Raw genomic sequence first — 9,323 nt, forward strand, 5'->3', positions numbered from 1 at the left:
TTAATTACATTCTCTACACATGGGGTTTCACTTAACTAAGGAAAAAACTACTTTCTCCTGCCATTGTTATAACCTCTTCTACTCTTACAGTTAAAGTTCATTATTGTCTCTCTTCCTTCTATCCTATCAGAAATAGACACTTTTCTAAAGCAGTTTTCCTTTTTCCATTTCTAATTGGCCAATTATGGTTCAGCTGTTTCAGCCTTCTCCACTAAATGGAGATTAAAGCGCAACTGTTATCTGAATTACATATTCACATAAATTCTGAGAAGCATCAGAAATGAAAAGGGGCAACAAGGTTTGGGAGAGAAAGAACTGCTACTTTCAGAAGAGGTTTTGTGGGCAAAATATCTTTGCCAAAGCAGGCAGGGTTGGTGTCTCTTTCCTTCACTCCACCCACCCCAAATATTCTTGAAACAATATTATTGCTTTGATGATTGTCTGGTAAACCACTGATTACAAATTTATTCTTAGGCAACATGTAAGTCTTGATATTTATTATTAAGAGGACATCTGGCAGTGATTAGTACTTTCCCTCCCACTCTCTATCTTGCAATGAGAGCCTCTACGGACATTCTGACGTCATATCAGACGGCGAGGAGCCATCCTGCTCTAGAGCTGAGTGTAATCACCACGCCGTTTTCCAAACACCACCAGCTGAAACCCAGATCACCAGCTGGAATGTGGATACAATGAGAAGTTTTTCTTGTTCTTTTCCTCCTCTCTTCGGCATGTTCATCCAAAAAACCTTTTTTCCTTACTGAGGCTTTGTAGGCTGCTACAATTACATTTTACTTTTTAAAAATGCTTCTTTGCAACCTATTTATTTATTTATAAATACATTGGAAACACAGGTATGGAAGAAAAAGAACAAGGACCATCTGTACCTTCCAGTGTTTGTGCATTTTGGCATGAATCTGCTAGGTTCCAACATGGGGCCAAATTTTCACAAATCACCCCAAACCATAATTTGATGTTTTTGGTTTTTGGTTTTGCATTATGGGTGTACAGTATTTATGTTCAAAGCAAGCCCCATGATGAGCAAATCAAATCAAGTTGATAAAAATAATTCTGGCCTAGTGTTATCTAGGAACCCAAAAGCTTCTTAGGCCATCCTCCCCCATGTAGTACATTCAGACATGTGGACTACAACTCCTATAATCCAGAAGGTAGCAGCCATATTGCATGGGTTAATGGCAGTTGTAGTCTTGCACATATGAAGAACACTGCATTAGGAAAGCCTATACTAGTCTCAACTCCAAAACAGATTTAGTTGAGGCATTTTTATCTTTCTTACACCAAAGAAGGATTCCCAAAGTGGCTAACAGATAACAAGAGAGAAAAGAAAAGTTATTTGGGAGAGGGGGTAAAGACCCTTGGCAGACACCAATTCTAAATGCAAACATCTAGTTTTGTTCATAGTGCACTCGAGATTAAAAACAATAGCCCTAGAAATGGAGCAAGTTGATAAGGAATGTCAGCAACAATCCTGCTTGATAAGGTATTAAGCCTGCTCCAAGCCTTAATGGGGTGAAGTGATCTCCAGGAGTGAACCAAGTTGCATGGCTTCAGCGATGGCCTCCTCCCTGCAATGCAGAGCTTCCCCAATCTAAGCCTCCAATGCTACTACCTGAAGCAAATACACCATGTCTCATTTTCCACTTACTGAATTAAAATAGATGACATTTGAGTCATATTTTAACATCCCACACCCAAAGGCAAGTGTTTAGCTCTGCTGGCACAGAGTACAGATTGGGATATGGGACTCAGGGAAATGGATGGAGATTGCCTTTGAATATCTGCTTCCCAAGGTTCTTGAGAAGATCTTGATGGATACCTATGAATTACAGTCCCAGGTGCAATGCAAGTTGATAGGAATATCAAGTCCCCAGGCCAGGGCAGGAACTATTCATTCTTTTCTATCCATTCAGAATCTCCACCCACCCCACCCCAATTCTTGTGCCAGAATTGCTACAGTTCAACACTTGGTTAAAATCAAACTAACGCTCAACCATTCCTTATGGCCCTCTTTTAATAGAAGTATCCTCTCAAAATAAGAATAGATTTTGCCCTACAACACACATACACAGATTTTTCAGGCTAAGAGTCATTGGGTGGATGCTGGGGGCTGCACTCCAAATTAGATAAGGCCCCCCAAAAGGTGCCTTTTGTTTCAATTTCAGATTATATAACTTTAAATAAATACATTTACTATACAATCCTTTCCATATAGTTTAATAATTGTCCACTTTTGTGATATGCCCACATTTACTTTAGGTTGTTATACATATTGATGTAATGTAGCAATTAAGAAATTGGACTTGGATTAAGAGATTTAGGTTCAGGTCCTGCATGACACAGAGGTCATTGAATGGCTCTGGGCCAGTCTCTTAGTATTACCTTCCTCACAGAATTCTTGTTAACAGTCTAAAATGGGGAGTGGGGGGAGTTCTCCCATGTACACCAGTTTGAGTCCCTCCCCCTCAAAGACAAATAAATAAACACTAAGGTGTCATCTACTTGTTAAAGTGGAGGAAGGATTATAAAACTCACCTTCTTACCATGACTATTTTAAGGCTGTCCGAACGAGGACCTCTATTGGCCATTCAATTTCTCATTTCAGATTGAGAGAATATGATAGAATATCTGATTAAGAATAATTGCTGACATTAATAGGAACCTCTTCTAGGCACTAAAATACCTAAAATATGGAAAGGGAAAATTGATGTGCCTTCTTTTAATAATTGTAATAACACCTCTTTGTGAGCGTGATATTTCTACACTTTATTATGAGTGTGAAAGGGGTAAGGCTGCTTGTTCACCTAAAATAAATATGCAGCTTCCTGCCTGGGTGCTGTTTTGGAAGTGGAAAAACAAGGTGTCCCCCCCCCCCTTTTGCAAAGAGAGTGTTAGCCATGCAGTTCTTCTGACGTATTAGGTAAAAATAAATAAAATAAAGTCAATACAGTTTGGCAGTTGCATATTCCTGGCACTTCAACACCATCTTAGGTTTTATCTGCAGCAAGGCAGGACCCCTTGAAAAACCAGAGGATTTCCTTAAATCTTGGTTGCAGATGATTTGGCTACAGTTTGGCTAGGACTGTGATAGATAGATTAGAGAGATAGAGATAGATATAGATATAGATAAGATAGAGGGGGGAGAGAGAGAGAGAGATTATTGACAGATAGATGCAACAATACGGTTGTTTTTGCATGGCACACTGAGCCAAAAAGTAGCTCTCTACATTTTAGCATAGTAGATCATGAGACCCCCATGTTGTGTTTTCCAAAAAGAGCCCTTATCATAAAGCATCGTGTAGCCATTCTTTCCCTGTTTTCAATGAATTGTAAATGACCTGTCACAGAATAAAGTATAACCAAATCCAGTTTTTCCTGGAAGCACCATGCTTTAATATTTAAAAAAGAAGCCCACTGAATTTAAACACTAAATGTGTGACTTTGCAGCTCTTCATTATACAGGTATTCCTAACTTCAATGATTTTCGAATGGACTTCTGGTGCACTTGGATCATGCCACCTACTGTATCTCTAAAATGGGGTATGAAAGGTTGCTTCTGACACAAACAATGAGAGATTAAATAACTGTGTTCCCCAGCAGGAACGTGGTGGGTTGCACCATGCAATCCATCCATATCATTGAATATGGGTGGGTTATGCATCACAAACCACTATATTGCTTGAGTAACTCTTTTTCCTTCATTGGTAATATCTCACAAGACATGCCAACCATACTCTGAAAATTGATTATATGCCTCCCACGCCAAATTCAGATATGGCAGAGAGAGATGGACCCAGTTTCTCATGGGAAGGAGAGGTTTACTCTGCCTGCTTGATAGTGTTAAATTCTCCCTTCCAGGACACTGGACTTCAGTTCCACTAATGAGGAGAGTGGATCTGTCCCCTGGAAAACAGGGTGATGGTCCTATATTGCATGCTCGCTCACTCTCTCCCTCCTTCCTGTCCTCCCTCTCAAAACAGCTGGAGTTCAAAATTGCAATCCCAAGCTAATTTTGCAAAGAAACTCAATGGAAAATTAAATTGATGTTCTCTTTACTTGGTTATAAAATGAAATGCAGCCCTGCGTGACACAAACCCATAGAATAAGCCATGCACATTCAAATGAAAGACAGGAGGAGGGAGGATCTGGTTTTCCCAGCCTCAGGCCCTGCTGAAGATCAGCTGGGAAGCAAATGCACCCAGTAGGTCTGGCCTAGCATGAAACTTCCAGGAGAATATCCCCAATCCTCTCTAGTTTAATGTCTTCCTCCAATCCACTGGAATTGAGCTTGCTTTCATGTAACACGCAGTTCACCCATTGGTTTAGAATGAAGGGAACTATATGCATGCCTCCAAATGTTGCTTAATTATAATTTGCAGCAGATTCTGTATCTCTACCTTAAATGTTAAAATTTAAACCAGGAGTGTACAATTGTTATCAGCTGGAGACAACACAGGACCTCATGGATAGGCAAGGGCCAACTCCAGAAGTGGGCAAGGCCAAGATCCAAGGGGGAATGTCTGGGTTTCTTTTTTTTTAACAGTAATTTTATTAAAAATTACAACTACAATGATAAAAAAAACTAATACAAACTAAAAAAAATAAAAAATAGGTGTAGAAAAGAAAGAAAAAACAAGAATATAGTAAAGAAAAAGAAAAGAAATATATAAAAAAATGACTTCCCCCTTCATCACAAGTATCAACAATTTTAGTAACTTATCACCTTCTCTTAAAATACAACAAATGCTCTCTTCTTCTTATATCCCACCTCTTATCTATAAACAAATCCTTAAAGCCTCGGTGTTGATGTCAGCAAAAGTCCATTAAGGGTTACCAGAGACAACAACATATCTATTTTAACGTTGATCAAATAACCAACTTTATATTCCTTCCTTTTACTTCTAACAATCTTGATCTTTAGTCCCTTCAAATAGTGTCCTAGAACTTGATTTCTTTTCATTTTTTTCTTTGTCCCTTCTCACAAAATTCTTCAAAGCGTTAACAAGCCTCTTTTTAAAATCCAATATAGAAAGATTATCCAGGTCTCTTGGTCTGTTATTTGTCTTAATAATTAAAATCAGCCAGTTTCTTTTGTATGTCCAGTTAGTGGACATACATCAGCCAGTTTCTATGCCCAGTTAGTGTCTTTTTCCATATAATTCTTGTAACTTGTCATTTTTAAATCCACTTTCAGATCAGTCTGCCTTGTCCAGTAAAACTTGTTCCTCTTCCATAACATCTTTTAAACACAGTCTATCTATAGAGGCAGACATTCTTAAAATTAACTTCTGGGTCCATTGTTCAAAAATATCCTTCAATATATTGAATGTTAAAATATTTTGATCCATTCTCTATTAGTAAATCAAATTTAAGTGTTGTTTTCTTTTAATTGTAATTATTAGTTCCTTCAAGTTCCCTCTAGTTCCAGCCTTCAAAGTCCCATCCTATCATGTTTTTTTAAAAGAATTTGAAGAATTCTTTTTTTTTTTAAGAAATTTTTTTGAAGAATTCAAAACAAAACAAAAATATTTTCGCATAGGAAGGATTCTTATAATTAATTCCAAAATCTTATTTCAAATTTATCTGGACCCTTAGTCTGTTTGTAACTTTCTAAAATCAAAGTTTTAATCACCCTTTTGCTGTTTATTCCAGAAAAAAATTAAGTCCTTAAATTTGTTTTTAAAACTTATTTCACTAAGGATTGAAGGAAACTCATCTAGTGCAGTGAAATTTGTTGATCCAAAAGTTCCTAATAGCTGAAAAGCAGTTAACAAGCAATTTCCAAAAGTGATTAGACAAGGAAGTATGTGAACTCAGTGTTATTAAAGGCACTAGCCTTTAAGCTGAGCAAGCTGGCTATTCCCTCGTCTCCCCGAGCTCTAAACCCACTGGAGACCACTGTCTTGTGGTCTTCTCATGAGGAGCAGCTGTCTGGAGCACTTCTGGGCTATCTCAGCCCTTGTCCAGAGAGGAATTACGAAGAGCCAGTCTACTTGCTGGCTCTTCATTCTGCCACGGTCGTTGGCTCCTCTTTTAGCAGAGTTGTTTTCAGTTTGCCATTTCTTCCCTGGAAGTCTGGGAATGTCTGGATTTCAATGGGTAAAATGGATACCTTATACCTCTATAAGACTTTGAGCATACATGTTGTCTTTTCATAAATAAATAAATAAATGCAAAACAGATGGCACAAAATGAATATAGTATTGGTTTCCACTGAGTGCCCAAAGAAGGGGACTGAAATTGATTTGCCTCTGCATGTTTATTTATCACTTGATAACCACACCATAACATTGGACATCAAACATTTCTCCCCAGACTTCCCTGTAAAAAAAAAAGATCTGATTAAAAAAATGAAGGAGATGCTCAGTGCAGTAACATGCCCAGGTTAAAATGCAAGTTACCAGTTCCTTTTCTAGTAGAAAAGTATGCCAGAATAAAATTTGCTTCCTAGGTGGCTGAACTGTATTCTGCCTCAGCATGGACAGCTCAAGGAAAATGATGGTGGATTCCTTGACCTTGTTTCCCCACCAGCCAGGTGTTACTTGCTGGTGGAAAACAAGCACTAATTGCTTTTAGAAAAGCTGTTAAGACCTGCCTTTTCCCCTAGGTGTTTGGATCCAGTTGAGTGGAGTTCCTTCTTGGTTGTTTCATTATCATGTTCAGTTGCCATTTTATATTTTATATACTGGGTTGCTCTTTTAATGCCATGTGATTATTATTATTATTCTGTTTATTGTTTATTTCTGTTGGACACCACCCAGAATCAGATTGTTTGAGTTGGGTGGCCCTATAAATCCTAAATAAATAAATAAATAAATAAATAAATAAATAAATAAATAAATAGTTTCTCCTTAATGTGAGGTAGCCCATGACAGGACAAGAGAATATCAGGCTTAGCCATCCATCAAATTGCCTGAGTAAAAGTTTGCTGGCTCAGAGGTTCTCTATGCCTGTCATCTGTCAGTCAGGCTATTTCTGAGCATGGATCTAGTGCTCTCATGAAAGAACTGAAGATTTATGTTCAGAAATAAACTGTATCAGGTTGTGAGTGCAGAAGAGCAACATAAGATGAAGGGGGAGGGAGCTGTTCTGGCACTTGGGTTCAGGATAGGGTTAGCTGTGCTATTTTTGGATAGAGGTTTTGCACTCCTTCAAAAAAGCCTTATGCTCATGTTCAGAGTAGCTCTTCTGAGCAGAGAAGAGATTGCAAGGAGCATTTGTGGTGCTTTAGCCCATATCCCCTCTCCACTCCCATAGGCAGAGGGGATGGGCATGAAGTGAAGTGGGAGGAAGAAATCAATGCGTGCTCTGTCATTGAGTACTGCAAGAGAATGACAGTGTTGGCAGAGTGTGATCATAGTTGGTAACAACTAAAAGTAGTTCATGGGGTAGGCAAAATAGCACCCAAACACCCATAATATACTCATTGGTGAAGAATTGGCAATGCACGACTGGCAAAATCAGTTCTCTTTCCTGGTTTGAATCAACTTTCAGTAGAGCCCAGGAGGAGCACTGTCTCAGGGGAAAGCTGGTTCTGATCAGGCATTATGTAGGCAGATTCATCTGTGGAAGCCACTTCTCTGGTCTCTCTTGCACCCTAGGCCCAAAGGGTCATGAAGGGTCCTGGAGGGTAGGAGGCAGCTATCAGGGGCAACAGGATCTGGGCAAAACCCAGCCCTGACGGTGTCACAAGCCACGTCATCTGTGAAGCATGCTAGATCATGTTCAGGGCAAAAACATCAGGAGAAAAGGGAAAACACTACATTAAAACTGCATTAACACCTAAATATGACTTTGAGCTGCTGCAGCTGTGCATTGGAAAAAGGCAAGGTCATGAGGACATAACATTAAAAAAAAAAAAAAACACATACACACACAACATTACCAGATAATGTTCTTCCATGGTTAGGGGAATGTGAGAATGACCCCTCGGTCTTTACAATTTAATGCATAGTTTTTAGATGCTCTTCAAGTTAAAATCACAGAGTACTGACTGAATCCTTTGTAGTTAAGCTGATAGTCAGGGAAATTAGAACTCATTGCCCTGAAAGCACAAGAGGACATTCTCAATTTTGTTTAATGTTCCTCAGCTCTCCTAATTTTAAGCACAACTGAATAGATCAGAGGGGGAGGATTAAAATATTAGAAAAATACTTCTGCTGACCCATGGGTTGAGACGTAACATGAAGTAGTGGAATGTACGATGGGATGTCCATCTATCAAGATCATTCTACGTACTTTTAGAAAAACACATAAAATATCCTTATATACAAGTTTAAAAGAAATTGCTCCCTCCTCTGTTCTTGGGTGGGCTGGCAGATGTCACCCACTGTTTGCAGACTGAAAAAATATTGCCTAGAGTGTTAACTGTTGTATATGGCCTGCTGCACTTAGAGGCCAACCGAAGTCCTCTGCTTCCCGTTGAAATGATCCCTCCATGACAGAATAAGGAACTCCAGTGAACGGTAGGGCTGTAGGTGTAGCAAGGGCATCCTGCTCCTGCTCCTGCTCCTGCTCCTGCTCCTCTTCCGCTACGCTAAAATGCACTTAAAGATGCATCGCGTGGAGAGACCTTCGGGGCCAGCTAGTCTCCTGCTCTGCAAGTTTTACGGGACGTCGCCGCCTCGCTTTCTGTCTCTTGATTTACCTGCCGACTTCTTTGCTGGCCAAGTGTGCATTTCGCTGCGCTGGTCGAGCGCCGGCTCCGTCCCCGCCTACCTGGCTTCCCTTTTGCGCAGAGCCCCGCGGCAGCCCGGCGAGCCCCTCCGAGCGAGCGCGGCAAGTGCAGAAGGCGGCCTGCGTCTCCTCCGGCTTGGAGGAAGGGAGCCCCCTGCAGGGCAAGGAGCTCCACCGAGCTGCAGCATCGCTTCTTGGGGGGACCGGTCTGCCGGGGAGGCCTGCTTTCCGGGGGGTCGGAGTTTATTCATTGAAGTCGCTCGGAGGGGTCAACCCGCGAGGTCTGGAAAGAGGGGGCAGGTGGGGGAGACTCGCCTCATTCTTCTCTTCTCCGCGGCCAGACGCCCCCACAGGCTTTGAAAAGCCTCTCCCACCCCATGAAGGAAAAGGGGGTGGAGATCCCTAGGTGGAAGAGCGACCTGCCGGCGGGTGTGCGCAGGCGCGCGCGTCCGGTCCAGGCTGCGGCTGTCAGCGGTGATGGATCCCAGAGGCAGGCGCTACTGTGGGGCAGATTGAGTTTCTCCAGCGAAACCTCGCGCCCTTCCGCCGCCAACGCTGCCGCCCTCCTCCCTCCTTTCTTCAGTAGCGACGTCTTTCCAAAACAACGACGATGGGAAAAAAAGGCCAAC

Source organism: Python bivittatus, unplaced genomic scaffold (genome assembly GCF_059951505.1).
Source record: "Python bivittatus isolate LINGU-HERP-01145 unplaced genomic scaffold, Pbiv_v1 ctg000070_np1212, whole genome shotgun sequence".
NCBI lineage: Eukaryota > Metazoa > Chordata > Lepidosauria > Squamata > Pythonidae > Python > Python bivittatus.